The sequence below is a fragment of the Corapipo altera genome, unplaced genomic scaffold (genome assembly GCF_003945725.1).
Source record: "Corapipo altera isolate COAL_440 unplaced genomic scaffold, ASM394572v1 44, whole genome shotgun sequence".
In the NCBI taxonomy this organism is placed as follows: Eukaryota; Metazoa; Chordata; class Aves; order Passeriformes; family Pipridae; genus Corapipo; species Corapipo altera.
Genome location: NW_020884880.1, coordinates 15,314,047 through 15,328,922, shown reverse-complemented (window position 1 = coordinate 15,328,922; position 14,876 = coordinate 15,314,047). Strand labels below are relative to the sequence as shown.

The 14,876-nt window shown below is 35.8% G+C and overlaps 1 long non-coding RNA gene across 2 annotated transcripts in view; it reads left to right on the top strand.

The window, feature by feature from the left end:
* The first annotated feature begins 56 nt into the window (after positions 1-56).
* LOC113945310 overlaps positions 57-14,876 on the top strand; it is a 16,963-nt gene continuing 2,143 nt past the window's right edge. The window contains exons 1-4 of one of the 2 annotated variants that reach the window (XR_003527035.1): positions 57-215; positions 3,878-3,988; positions 10,649-10,768; positions 11,941-12,217. This is a non-coding gene — a long non-coding RNA (uncharacterized LOC113945310). Of the gene's footprint in view, positions 216-3,877; positions 3,989-10,648; positions 10,769-11,940; positions 12,218-14,876 lie in introns of those variants that run through there. The other variant, XR_003527036.1, reaches the window with a different exon arrangement.

Sequence of the window (14,876 nt, the reverse complement as noted above, 5' to 3'; positions counted from 1 at the left end):
CCTTCTGTTACATACAGTGGAACCCCTTAGCCTCTTCTGCCCTGCCTATCCCTCCTGAAGAGTCTGTAACAGTTCAACAGGGCACTTCAGTCACAGGTCTTATCCCACCAGGTGTTACTTATGCCAGTGATGTCAAATCTCTGGGACTCGTCTAAAGCTTTGAGCTCCTCCTGTTTGTTCCTCATGCTGAGTGCATTAGTGTAGAAATATTTCAGGTATGATACACTGTAGCCAACCCCTCACGAGGCAGATTGAGGGATCCTGTTAGTGCTGGTTTCTTCAAGTTTTGGCACACCATCCTCTTGCTCATCACTGGCGAGCCTGGTTTTGTCCTCTTCCCCCTTCCAAGCTAGTTTAAAGCTCTCTCAGGGAGCCCTGTTAGCTCCTGCACTAAAACTCTTTTTGCCCTCTGAGAAAGGTACACCCCATCAGATGTCAGTAGACCAGGTGTTGAATAGAACATCCCATGGTCAGAAAACCCAAATTTTTTCCAATTACACCAACCTCAGAGCCACTCATTGCTTTGATGGATCAATGCCTATTTTTATCAATATTACTCCTTGTTACCAGAAGGATCAAGAAAATTACTACCTGTGCTCCTGATCACTCTACCAATCATCCCAGGGCCCTGAAGTCTCTTTTGTTTGCCCTCAGCCTTCCCTTTGTGTTTTTATCCCTGCAAGTTTGAACTGGTCCTTTATAGCATGACAGATTAACTTGGTCACTAAAACTGGGATTTTCTGAAGCCAGAGTTAGTGCTGCTCAGCATACTACAGTATACAAAAGCACAGCAGATAAAGTCACATAGATTTTTCATGCATTTTGGGTCCTGATTCTGTCTTCTTCGTTACCTGAACCCATACCTACCTGGAATTCTGTTCAATACACAGACATCCACACTCTCAACAAAACACTACAGTCAAACATAATATTATACTCTCTAAGTTAAGCTTTTTCATAATCCCCTCATACATCATATAAAAATACCAATGCTTGTACATGTAAGTATGAGTATATTGCATATTTGAAGATTTCATTACATGTATGCCAGCATGAAAATACACTAATTCATGTGCTAGGAGACATTATGGTAAAGATAATCAAGGGTACAGACACACGGATTCAACTAGCAATTCCCATTCAATGGAGGCATTTTTTATCAGGTTAGAACTGATGTTCTCTGTGCTGAAGAGAATTTCAGTCTACACGGCTAAAGAACAAACTTAATTTAGGTTTGTTAGGTCCAGAATTTGCTACCAAAGGAAAAATATGACATTTGTTTGATGCAGCATGGCTCTTTTCTCTTTAAAGTGAAGAAGGAAGTCTTGACAGTCATATAAAATATAACATTTATCTTCTGTAATTTATAAAATAACTGTACATATTATTATTGATCTGAAATATTTAAAATAAAATATTCAAATTATTTTTGTGTAGGAAAAATGGATCCCTATGAACTCAGAATTTTTAAAAAGCATGTTATCTCACTGTAAAAATAGTAAAACATTTAGAAGGGAATACTGAAAGAAACAGCATTGGTGAAAGCTGCGGTTTGTAATTGCAAAGTTAATTATCTTTGCTAAACCATCAGTTGTCACTTAGATAGACCAGATTCTAGCAGGCTCTCAGGGGACTGACTTTATTTCATTCCTAATGGCTTGGGACCCACCATTTTGCTGTCTCTGAACATTTGGTCACTGAATGCACCATTTATGGAGTATTGTTTAATTAAGGGCAAATTAAGAGAACTGTGCATAGAATTTAATTTCATATCCTGTGTAAATTCTTTTAAAGAGGGTACTAACTATAGGCATTATAACTTTTCATTATCCACTGTTTCTACAAGGTATTGACAATTTATTGTTTGCAACAGTTAAGAGTTTTGTTTACCCTTTGGGGAATTCTGCTGGCACTGCAGATTTTTGCCTCATCATTCCATTAACCCCTTATATGCCATTTTTACTATTTTGTGATGAGACATATATTTTAAAATGTACTTTTTTTCACATATGTTGAAATATACTTACATAACAAAATAAAACAAGGCTAGAAGATAAAATGTATTATATGCATGTGCACACGTGCAACAGGAATCCCTGCAGGACTAGTGTAGACTACAATGTAGGCAGCTAAAATTCACTGACGCTCCATATGCCAATGTCTCTGAAAAGAAAGTAAGAATACACAAAAAGCTAGAGTATTCATTGTTGTGCAGAACCTCCTAGTCTCTTCTTGGCAGAGACACTTGCTCAGTTTGGATGTAGCTTCCATGAACTGGTTCTTCAGCTACTGCATGTGGCCAGGGGAAATTTGCTTTTCCTTCTCCCTCATTCTCATCCAGTCCTTCTGCTTGAGCTTCATGATCTGTTTGGACTGTAATGCAGCACAATGGCTGGAATTTCACCAACATAAATAAATTCATGTTTACTGAAATCAACTATAAATTATATTGACTAACTATAAAATTATTGCATCTGGAGTGAAGAACCAATTCCATTTTATGAACATAAAAACATATAGCTTGAAAGCAGTTATTACTAGTCTTTGAAAGTAACAATCTGTCTCCAAAGAAAGCAAAAACATGTTTGTAGGATATTTTAACAATGACAGAAATGCACACTCTGGAACAAAGGTATTCCAAACAGTACAAAGCACAGCTTATATATACTCTGCAAATCTATTCCCAGTCTATCTAGAGCATAAGCATGGGGCTCAAGTAACTGTCAAATATACATGGTGCATTTTATAGAATGAATAGAAGCAAATAAAAATGAAGGCTCCTATGAGAAAAGGGTTCCTATATGTCCTACTCTCCTGACACCAAATCAGTGGCAATATCTGATTGGTTCAGAAAGATAGTATAAAAATAATCAGAGAGGTTAAGCCAGTAAATGCAATTACAGCTATGCAGAAAAGAAGACTTTTTTTGATCCACAGTAAGCAATCTTTGTTTCAGTTCAAGTTATCTGCTGCTTTTTCTTCAGGTTGTGACTGCTTTGGCTGAAGAACTTTGATATTCACCCCATTTCTCTCCTCAATACTTCTGTTACTTCTAAGAGCGGAACAGTAAATTGCAATGATTGCAAAGTGACTGCAGGAAATACCAACCAGGCTAACCAGAAGACAAATATTCCATGTTAAATTGCTATTATTTCCATATTCCAAGAAAAATTACTTAACCATTGGTCTTGGATTTGGATGTGTCAGAAGGAATCTGCTCTCTGTCTTATGTAAATGAACCTGCCCTAATCTTTCACTCACACCCCTAAAGATGTAAGATCCTTGATGTATACCAATACTGGAAGAAATTAGTACAGTATCCTCATAAAAATAATGTTGTTTACACATCTTTACTTCCTAACTTATTTTTTTTTAATGGTGTCAAATCTGATACTGCAAATCATTAGTATATATTTAAAAGCTCAGAACATAAAGGATTGTTGCTGTTGTTTCTCTCCAGATATAGCTACCTATTTCTGAGGAAACTGGATCTTCAAAACATGTCTTGCTGGAGAAAGAAGCATTTAATTTTTTTAAGGAAGCTCATTTGTCTGCTTGGAAAAAACATACAAACTCTCACTGCAAGAGCAATTATAAGACAAAATAAGCACTAAGAATTAAGGTACTATCTTGATGATGACTGCAGCATCACTGGTGTGACATAATAATACTGTAAGAATTATACAGCATCCAAAACCTGTCAAATGAGATTTAGGAATACAGTTCAGAAGTTATCCCCCATTGAGTTACTGCCCATAATCCCGATACAAATCCTGTAAAGTGTTCGTGTGTGGTAGCCCATATGCTAAGGGTAGCATATCACTTCAAAGCTGTCAGTTTTAATTTCTGTTTTATTCATTTTCCCATAAATCTACAGACATACATTTCAGAGGATATATATCAAGTAGATTGTATCCACACAAAGAAGCAATAAAGCGATTGCCTATTCCGACATGCTTCACCATGAAGAGTTCACACATTGGAAGTAGTAAGTGTAAACGCTATGTTATGAGAAACAGGTGGGAAGATTTTGAAAACCTGGAGGACCAGAGATGAGGGATGAGGGCATGAAGCATGGATTCAAGAGGAAAATATGTATTTTTGTGTGCATGCAGAGGGAGAACAAAGGGGAGATCCTGTATTTGAATAACAGGTCTACCCCGATTCCTTAAAGGGAAACTGTGACAAGAGTTACTTTAGCCCTTTGGCTGAAAAAGTAGCTATGAGCTCACTATCTGGAAAGATAATCCCTAGTTATCTTGGTAAAATTCTGTCTGTAATGACTATGATTTGTTGAAAGAGGAATGATGTAGGAAAAGGTAAATGAAGAACTGGCCCAAACCTTGTCTTACAGCTCAAAGCAATCCAGTAAACATAAAAGTTTGCAGGAAGTCACTGCCAGTTGTATTCTTTTCTAGTATGATATTTTGCAGAGGTAGATCCTTTGCTGTGGCAAGGCTGTGAGAACCTGAAATAATCCATTTAACACAAAATCAGTTCTCTTTCTATTACACTGCAGTTTGCACTCTAAACATAACCCTAAGCCTTACATCTAAGGGGTATGACTATGAGGACTCTCTGAACCCCTCATCTCTGTATGTTCTTGAAAAAAAAGCATGACAAGAAAACTGGGTCAGTGGCTGATCCCATATAGACCATCTTTATCATACCTTTCTCATCTTTAATTCCCAGGCCAAAGACAAGGAAACTCAGACATAACCTCACTAGGTATGTATAACCTCACTGCCAAATTAAATAGGATGATTGAATGAGAACTGGAATCCTGGTTGTTCTTATTGATTAACTTTTTTCTCACCTTTGACCTAGCTCCAAGTATCATCCTGGTCATAGTTCATTCTCAGTATAGATCCCAAAAGGGATATGATGACACTACCAGGTATGCTTCTCTCTACCCTACATTATAAGCCACTTTTCCGAATGTACTTTTTTCAGCAAATCCACCATATCCAAAAAAACCAAAACCACCAAAAATTCATATATAAGGCCTGATAACAGTGTAGTATACTATACTAAAATTACAGAACCAGCTCCTGATACGATCTTTTCCATTTAAACTAACTCATTAACACAAAAACTGAAGAAAATAATTTTTTCCAATAACACCACTGTGTTTCTATCGAGCATTTCTGATACAAATCACTGAAATAGTTTACTTGTAGAATCAAATCAATTTCTAAATATTTGTCAATATAACAGAGATGATAAGATCACGTCTAGTGTAAGATTGGTTTTAAAATTTGCTGGTATCATGGATTAAATTAATGAAAATATTTATATTTAAGTTCATACCATATGAACATTGCAGTCTGTACAATATCACTGTAAAATAAATTAATGTATTGAAGACAATTAAACTGCAATGAAAATGTGTCTCAATAATTTTCTAAAAATAAGTGAGGTTAAATCTCAAATCTTCAATCCAGTGGTTTAGCCCTAGACCTGTGGAAACAGTGTTGAAGATCGAAGCACTGGCTCTCCATAAGACACCACCTGGACTCTACAGCTAAGATTCAAACACTGGACATAGCACAATCATGTGAGAGTTAATCACACAAATGGCTGCTGTCATTTTCTTTCTCCATGTATTGAGTTTGACTGCTTGCATACAGCACTGCCCTCTCGCTGTCTCTGCATGTACTGAGACAGACAGACACAATGAATGAGAGCAGTTGCAATTAACACAATTTTCTTTCAAGAAAATAAACGTTTTCTGTTTTCACTCATGTAAATTAATTTCTCTAAAATTATCATTTTCAAATAATCTGTACACACCGGATTCTTCCATCTAAAAGACCACTAGGAAGACTTGTTGGCAATTTACTTCAGTCTGGATTCTTAACACCAGAAATTATCTGCCACAAAAATTTGGATTATTAATCCAAATGATAATTAATCCAAATGATTCAAATGTCTCATCAGTTTAAAAATATTTAAATAGATACAATCATTGTGAGCAAGAGTATACTTACAAAACAACAATAATGGTACTTAACAAAAATAATGGAGATCTTTCTCACAGGTTCTACCACTCATCTTCTCCAAGATACAGGTTAGAATGACAAACTTGCGAGGTGAGAGAAAACTCTGCATTCTCACAACCTCCAGGAAAACGATGAGTTATGCTCTAGGCCTAGGATGTACCACTGAGAATCCCAACTAAAAGAGGTGACATTCTGCTTCTTAGATATGTCATCTATTTCTCCAAAGATTCAGGCCTTGAAATTTCACTCTTGTATTAATACTTCTCGCTTACAAACTGAGCAGGTTTTTCTTTCAGCACAAATGCTTCTACAGATCCCTGTCTAGATCCTGGTCTCCTCCTTAAACAGAGGAACACTCTTGTATCAGTGTAGAAAGGCATCTCAGTTTAGCCATGATTATAAGAACCATTCTGAGACAAATCTCTCAATGGTATATCAACCTAAAGATCATTAAATAATTTTAAAAAATGTATATAATTTCTAATGTGATTTTTATATTGTTAATGTCTTTTTTACTGCAGAAACAGATACAGTAGAGCATTCTTTGAAAAAAGTAGAGGTATGGAAGAATTTTAATCCAACTAAAACAACAGTTTATCTGACTGTGTTCTCAGCCACAAACCATGGGAATGCTTCCCTGCAGGTTGGCAGGTGCGATTTGGAGATAATTGCAGCAAAGGGAGGGGGCCATCACTGGCTTGCAATTCTCCTGGAGAGACTGTAGGTCTTTTTTCCTTCTGTGTAACCTTGTATGATAATTAGTCCAATTTCACCTGTCTGCTAAAGTAGCTCTTACAGTTGGGTGTCTGTGGTTAATTGATACTGTTCTGGATTAGTGCATGTTCTGTGCTAGTCACAAGAAATGGGCAGAAATAGTTTTTAAAGTTGAAAACTAAAGCTGGATTCACTGCAATGTCAGTATTTTGCTTCAAAAATTTTTTAAATGGTCAATCTGATTGCTATCCTTTTCAAAGAGTTCAGATGTGTTGCAAGTTTTAAATTGAAAACCACTTCTCATGAAGAAATACAGCTTTACATATAGCAAAATTTAACACAAAACTGAAAAATGGAGCAAAAAACAATTTCCAGTAATCTCTTGGCTGTGATAAATAAAGATATGATAAAATAGTCAGGGTGACCTTGGCAGTTAAGTGCAAAAACTTGTTCTTAGCAAGTTCATGGATTTGGAAGTAAAGATCTATCATCAATAGCCTTAAATACGTCCACAGATTGAGAACAAAGTTGAATCTTAGATACAGATCCTGTAACTAACCATCTGGATATTAGTTTTGCAAGGAACTTTAGCAGGTGCTTATATTTATATTTCAAGTGTTCATGGGCAAAAGGTTAAGAATGTTCATAGAAACCTTGGCTGAACTGCTGGCTGCATATCAGACAATAAATCTATTTATAGACATATACATATATAGGCCATATGACACCAACAATCCATATTGTATATGCTAACTCAGCTGAAGGCTTCTCAGCAGTGTAGGCAGAATCAGTTTTATGGAAGCAGCAATATGGGTCACAGCAGATGGGAGAAAGAGGCTAAAAAGATTCAGTGGAGGCTTCAGCGGACAGAACAGATGGGTTGTGGGGGGAGAGAATGGGGTTTCTGGAGTAGGACTGGAGCTAGAAAATCAGAGGTCAGTGAAGGTCCATGATATTCTGGGTAGAAAGTGATTGAGAAGACTAAAAAGGCTGGAGAAGCTAAGTGAGGATTCAGTGGCGTTGTGTTATCAGGGTAGTGACAGCTCTTCTCCTCTCCTTCTGCGCTTCTGAGAGCTTGACTCGTTTCACAGGTAATCTTCCTCTTCCTCACCTCCCTGAAGCACAGGACTTTTGCTGTCCACCCTTTGTTTGTCACCCATGGCCCCACCTTCATCTACTACCCTTTCCCCAATAAGAGGGCCTGCAGCATCCTGTTCTCCCACAGAGGCAAGACCTATTCTTAGTGGGATAAGCAGCAGTAGAACATTGAAAGGGGTGGATTTCTCCTACACCTTCCTGAAGGAAAGACAGGCAGAAAAGTGACCGTCCTTTCCCTAAGAATCTGCACATCCCTAGGTTACATCCTGTTTGCTCACCGAGTGTTAGCAACAGCAGGAGACGAAGATGGCTGTATAAAGCAGGAAACAAAGACCTGCTGTTCAGCCTGGAAAGCCAGGCCCCATCTTTGGCATAGATGAAGCTTACAGCCTGCTGCCATAAGCTGCTGCCTACCTTGTCTTTTGGCTTAATACAACTCCGTATGTGACTGAGTGTTGTGTGTATATACATATGTGTGTATGTATACAGTCTAATCCAAGAAATAATGATAAAAACACAATAATGAGCTTCCAAGTATTATCAAGCCTATTAAGCTACAAATAGTTCATTGAGGACCAATTTCTAAGTGCTAAATAGTACAGCTAGATTTTGCTTTTATGCAAAAATCAATGCAAACACATGAATCATTGAGAAGCATGCTGCAGCCTTCCAAAGTCAGTTTCTAATTAGCAATCCATTGATCCAAATAGCTAGTACTACAAATAACACAGAAAAAAAAGTGTTCTACCAAGTGTATGGAAAAAAGAGTCAATTTTTCTACCCTTTACAATTAATTTCAATTCTTTCCAGAATTGAGGAAAGTGCCAACGTTTTGCGTCCTTATTTCCTACATTCAGCAATGCTCCTTCTTTCATTCTGTCCCATTAGTTAGAAAACTTACTCTGATTGTGCATGAGAACTAAAAAAAAGCAGAAAATAAATGAGAGAAATCTTTGTAGTAATGTTTTTATTACTGCAAGATTTCTCACCTCTTGGAACAGGGGAATTTACCTAGCCTTATTTTCCCACTAAAATAATGTACATTTGTCCTGGTGTTTTGAAAGATATTTAGAATGGTTGAAAAACTGCCATCAGACTGGAATAAAAACTAACTTAGACTTAAAAAGGTTTTATTTATTTGGGCTCAGAATAAAACATGTTAATATATGTAAATCCTTCATATATACTGTTATGTTTAGCTACATCCCATAGGAAGCCAGGATTCATGCAGCTAAAAGTCATAGGAATGACATTCAGAAGTAAAGGAAAACACAGATTTCACCATGGATATTATTTTGGTATGAGCAAGGAAATCCTAAGAACTTCTCTAGTTGAGATCCCCTTTTCAGATTTTCCACCTTTTCTGTGAAAACAAGAGTATATTCTAAGACTGAACCGAGTCCTACAAAAGGGCTGAAGACGGTCAATATAAATTTAAATATTACATAATAGCAGCTCTATATCTTGCACATTTTCTGGTTAAAGAATGAGTGGTCCGGTTTTGGTTAAAGTTGAGGTCTGCTGCAAAAGAACCGTTATTTATTCTGTCTTCAGAGATCTATGGGGTCACCATCAGCCTTCATTTGGTAGTATGTATTTGCTGTTTTCCAACCCCCATGACCTTTATTCATCTTCAATTTTCAAATAATATAAAGGCTTAAATCTAATTGCTACATCTCATGGTAAATTGAATTATTTTAAAAATGTGTTAAAAATGTGGGTTGCATTCTGCAAAGGAAAACAGTCTTCAGTATTCACAGGAAAGCATATTATAGTGCTATTTGAATAACAGAAGTTATTCCAAAACTCAGTGAAACACACCATTTAAATGAAAACTTGGGATATGCTTTTAATTCGTGAGTTCAATATGTGCAGAAAAAAACCTGGGATTTCCATCTTTATCAGTAACTGCACATTCAGCTATTTGTTTAAAAAGAAACAGCTCATTTGAGAATCTTGGTGGGGTATTTCCATCGAAGTACTGAGCTTATTAAAACCAAAATCTTTGTCCTTAAACAACTTTTTTACCACCTCTAAATTACAGGTTGCTCAAGGAATTTAGAAAATTATTTTAAAAACAATATTTGCTGAAAATTTTAAATGTTAAATGTCTCTTTTTTTTTTTTTTTGTCATAGCTCCATGTGTCTGATCACAAACGAATTCCAAATCATTGCTGACAGAATGTTGAATAGAAGTGATTGTAACTCTAAGGAAAGTGATGAAACAGTTAACTAACAAGAATGCATAGCTAAAATTATGAATCAGCCCTAAAGCTTAACTGAAAATACTAAAACTAATCCTATCCCTGAATCTTTATTAACACTGTTTATCTAGTGTATATATAGTGCAGTTCTATCCTGAACCTAGGGATAATTGCGTAGATTGAAAATGGAGGCAGAGTGTGGTAGAAGAACGCACAATATGACAAAAGGAATCTTAGTTTGCTGTCAATACTACTTGCTGTAAATAAAGTCAGATTAAACAAAAGCCATTTCTTTGTTCCTGTGTTGCATCTTGTAACACAGTTCTTAGACACTGAACATACAAAATAGGGTCCACAAAGCATATTTATGAGTTGAAATTTGGCAAAACCCACAGAAATCCTCAGAAAACCATTATTTTTTTATTAAATTCCAAGGCATTTAACACAATTTCTGTACATCCTGGTATCCTTCTTTTGCTTTGTGTAACTTTTCCCATGATGAAATGAACAACTGTATGAAAGTAGTTTTTATTTTCTCTTGGCAAACATCATGAATTTAAGCATTTTTTAACACATATTTATTAAATTATTATTATTATTGCTCTGAAAAAACTCTTGTTTACTTGGTAGGCAATAAAGGAAAAAAGAGATGTGTCCCTCCATTTTCATTTGAACATATACATCCTTGAAAACAGAAAAATGAGGTGCAATGACAAGAAAAGAAGAGTGGTGTCATCAGCTTAAGAACAGGTAGGACACTAGAGTGGTAATTAGTACATAGTCATGCAAATGTTCCAGCAGTCTGATATCAGCAGTGATGAAAACACAGCCTACTTCTCTATTTAGGCATCATTAGAAAAATCATCAGCCCTACTAATGCATATAATTCTCTGTATAGTTGTCAGACTTCTTCCTGTATTTACCTTTCACTGAATGACATTATAGAGAAATTTTCTGTGTATTCTTGGTTTCTATAAAATCTATCAAGACAATACACTTTAGTTTTCAGTTCACTTCCTTTAGTTATTTTGATATAACATGGTCTAACCTTTGGATGTGCCCACAGGACTCATGTATGCTTTCTACTGTGCAGGAAAGCAAAGTAGAAACTGTTTAAGAAGCAGCCTGCCAATATAATGAGATATTTCAAATCAGAATCCTTCCAAATCAAACAATGGTTTGACATTTCTGTTGAAACACATAATTTGTGTTTGGTTTCCTCAACTGTGAACAACTGAGGTACAAATGCAATTAACCCTGAAAATCTACCCATTGAGTAGCATTCCTTTTAATAATAATTCCTATTAATTCAAATTCTTCATAATAATAATAATATTAGCGGTCCTATTCCTCTAGCACTCAGCAGTGTCTTTTGATAGTAGAATTGCAGTGGTCACTTTTCAAAACTCAGGATTTGACAATTATCTACAATGAAGTGATGAAAGCAACAGGAATCAAAAGCTTTTAATCCCCGAAAATGTGGAAAAAACCATTTCAAATCTCAAAACAAATGGTTGTTCCTTGCTTTAAATAAATGTAGAAGTGTGAGAGTCTCAAGCACTAAACAAATTGTCAGTGTAATCATGTTCAACAGTGAAAATACTTGATTACTTATAGAACATTGTGCCTTTAAGTGTTATGCATGTGTCTTCTCTTCCAAGTTCCCCCAAAAAATTATACTAGGCAAGATTTTGAAATGAAATTTAGAAGTGGTAGCTGGAACTCAGTAGTAGTTGACCCATGTGAAGTCAAATGAACTTGTTGTGTGTCTTGGATGTTATTTTAGCAGTAATCCAGAAAAACAATCTGTAGTTTCTTCATCTGCATCTAAAACCTATGTCTCCTGATTGTCAGTCAATGCTTCTAGTCTTAAGACTACTGTACAAAATGTGAGTAACTAATATTGCCATTTTTTTGAAAAGACACAGAGCAATAGTGAAATCACAGAGGACATAATGGACATTTAAGTCCACAAGAGAGTACTGCAAACCCTGAACTTATGCAGTGACAGACAGCAGCAGAGCAGGGAGAGGTTTCTCCGAGTATGATGTTGTTTCAGGCACACTTACTCTCTGAACATTCCTTCCAGGTTGGCTTAGCTGACTGCACTTTGTTCTGCAGGGTATTGTAATGCCACATCTGAGGCAACTAAAACTCTGTTTGCCATAAAAAATTATGTTGAATTCTGCTCCTGGACACCTCAACTTTATTTCATTTTCTAAATTTCTTTTGGATTGGGCTTTAGTATTTATGAATGTCCTAAAGTTCCATTGAATATAGATTATTTGATGCTTACATATATGCATGTCTCCCCACTGAACATAAGCAATGAACAGTATTAATCCAACTGGAGAATACGTCTCACAGGAAAAAGGATTTTTTTTTCTTGTTTAGAAAATAAAAAATAAATAAATAAATTCTATTAATAAATAATGCAAGGCCAAATAAATGCTCATGCGCCTGATCCAAAACACATTAATTTTCTGTTGAACATTTTACAGGAAAACAAAGAAAACAACTTCAGGTGTGAAAGGGAAAAAAAATAAAACTAAACAAAGTTTTCTTTAGAGACATTTAAACATTAAGATCAAAGAAAGTACCTGGTACTCTTACTAAATTACAGGCAGCCAAGACTGTTTCACAAGTACAATATTTGCAATGGAATTTCCTCTATTTTTTTGCTCTGATTCAGTGCTCTAAGAAGCTCATTATTTCAAGTCCTAGCTAGCTGCAGAGAAGTTATCTGAGAGTTAGGCTGACATTGATAATACATTAAAAAGCTTAGAAGCACATTGCTACAGCACCTACTTACAGTAAGATATTTGTAACATGAAACAAATAAAACTATTAAAGTATTCCTGCCTTTGACATCTTTAGCCATCCAAAGCTGCAAGGAAAAGGAAAACAGAAAATCTTGTCATGAAAATAATATTTTAAAATGTCTCTTGAAGAAGAGGCTTTGCATTATACCTTTCCCTTTGCTACTGCAGTCATGAAGGAGTAGAAGCAGTCAGTCCAGAAGTGGGGAAATGCAAGTTATAGAATATGATTTATTTCCCAAATCTAAGGAAACATCGCAGCAATTGTAGGGAAAGTTAATATTCCTTCTCCAGCTCGGGTAATGAATGAAGAAATGGTTCTGTTCTTTAATAAAAACGTTAGCCAAAAGTCTCCAAATGTCAAAAGGTTTTTAATGATTGCACGCTCTGCACAGTATAATCTTTTTTAAATTTGTATTGCTGATGTATCCAGACAAACTACTTCTGTGCTTCTGATAAGAATATACATCTTCTAACATATACTTTTGGGATTTTGATTGAGTAGCGATATTCAACAAGATGTTGCAAGTACACAGAAAAGAAGAAAGATCCAAGAATATTCCATAATTCATTTCAATGCATAAGTTTTTCAAAATGTTTAAATATCATCGCATAAAGATTTGCACAAGCCTCCTCCCACAAAGTACTAGCATTTGATCAGTGAAAACAGGTGCAGTGGCAACATTTTCTTTTATTTTTGTAAAATTTCAGTGGACAAACCCCCTAGGACTCTTTAAAAGCCAAGTATTTCCTAGTCTCATTTCTTTTATACTTTGATTAGGCAATTTTTGATATACTTTACATGAGCCCATCAAGACATTAATTCTTTGCTTTCATAGTCAATAAAAATTAAAAGAGGACAAGAACCTATACAGTTGCTGTACTTTCATTTCTGCAGCGTTCTTGGCCTTACATGGGTATAGATTCAGCTACCATTCAGAAGATTTTCTTTACAGCCATAAGGGCCAGATGCATTTATCTGAAGTTACTTTTTCGTTAGGAGTTAATAACAGGGTAGCGGTTGCTCTCAGTCCTCAGATGTGCTAATAAAATTTGTGTCACTAGTCACGTCTAAACTGTAGTCTGGATAGGTAGTCAGTCAGAATTTCAGGAAGTGTGTTGCAAGGCACAAGTCTCCTGGATCTTAAGTACAGCCATTGTGATGCAGCAAAGAAAAGGTAAATGTAAGCAGTCAGGGGAAATGTGCTACAATCAAGATATTTCCAGAATAGAGAGGGAAGTGACTATATATTGGTAGGATCTTATGTGGAATACCAAAAATATAAAATATATTAAATTATGTTCTCTAAGACAAAGTAGAGAAGACTCAAACTACAAAAGATATAGATAACAGCTATGCAATAAGCAAAAAATATGGGAGAATGCTAGTAAGGGTTTCTTTGCTTATCCTAACGAAATAAAAGCTGAGATAGGGTATACGCTGCCATCAGTAAATACAGTAGTGATAAACACTAAGAGCAAATGTTAAAATTGAGATTGTCAGAAGAATAAACTGGTATGATCAAGAGTAAAATTCTTTGGGTAATTAAAACGCATTTCACGGGGTTACAGCAAGGAGCACCTGCAACCATCCTTTAAGTAAAGTGCTGATGATAAAAACATATTTGATAGATCTTGATCCTTTTATTAAGCCATTATATTATGTGTTCCCTCTGACAGCAGGAGAGTGGTCCTAATTCTCAAACTTTCTTCCTTTCTGCCACTACCCTTCCTTCTTAATTTCCTTCAGCTGAAATATATACCAAAAGCCCAAAATACAGTTGCACGGCTATGTTTGCCACTGCCATTGCCTCTTCAGCAGTGTCTTGTATATAAAGCAAAACAGAAATAATGCAGACAGTTATTACAACACAAAAGTTAAAATAAATGCAATGTTGTTCTGCTATTAACAAGCCTGAGAAAACACTACAGCAAATGACAGTCAAGAGGTATATGACCTTTACATAGCTGTATTTCTTAAACGTGATATTGAGATAGATAGATAGATAGATAGATAGATAGATAGATAGATAGATAGA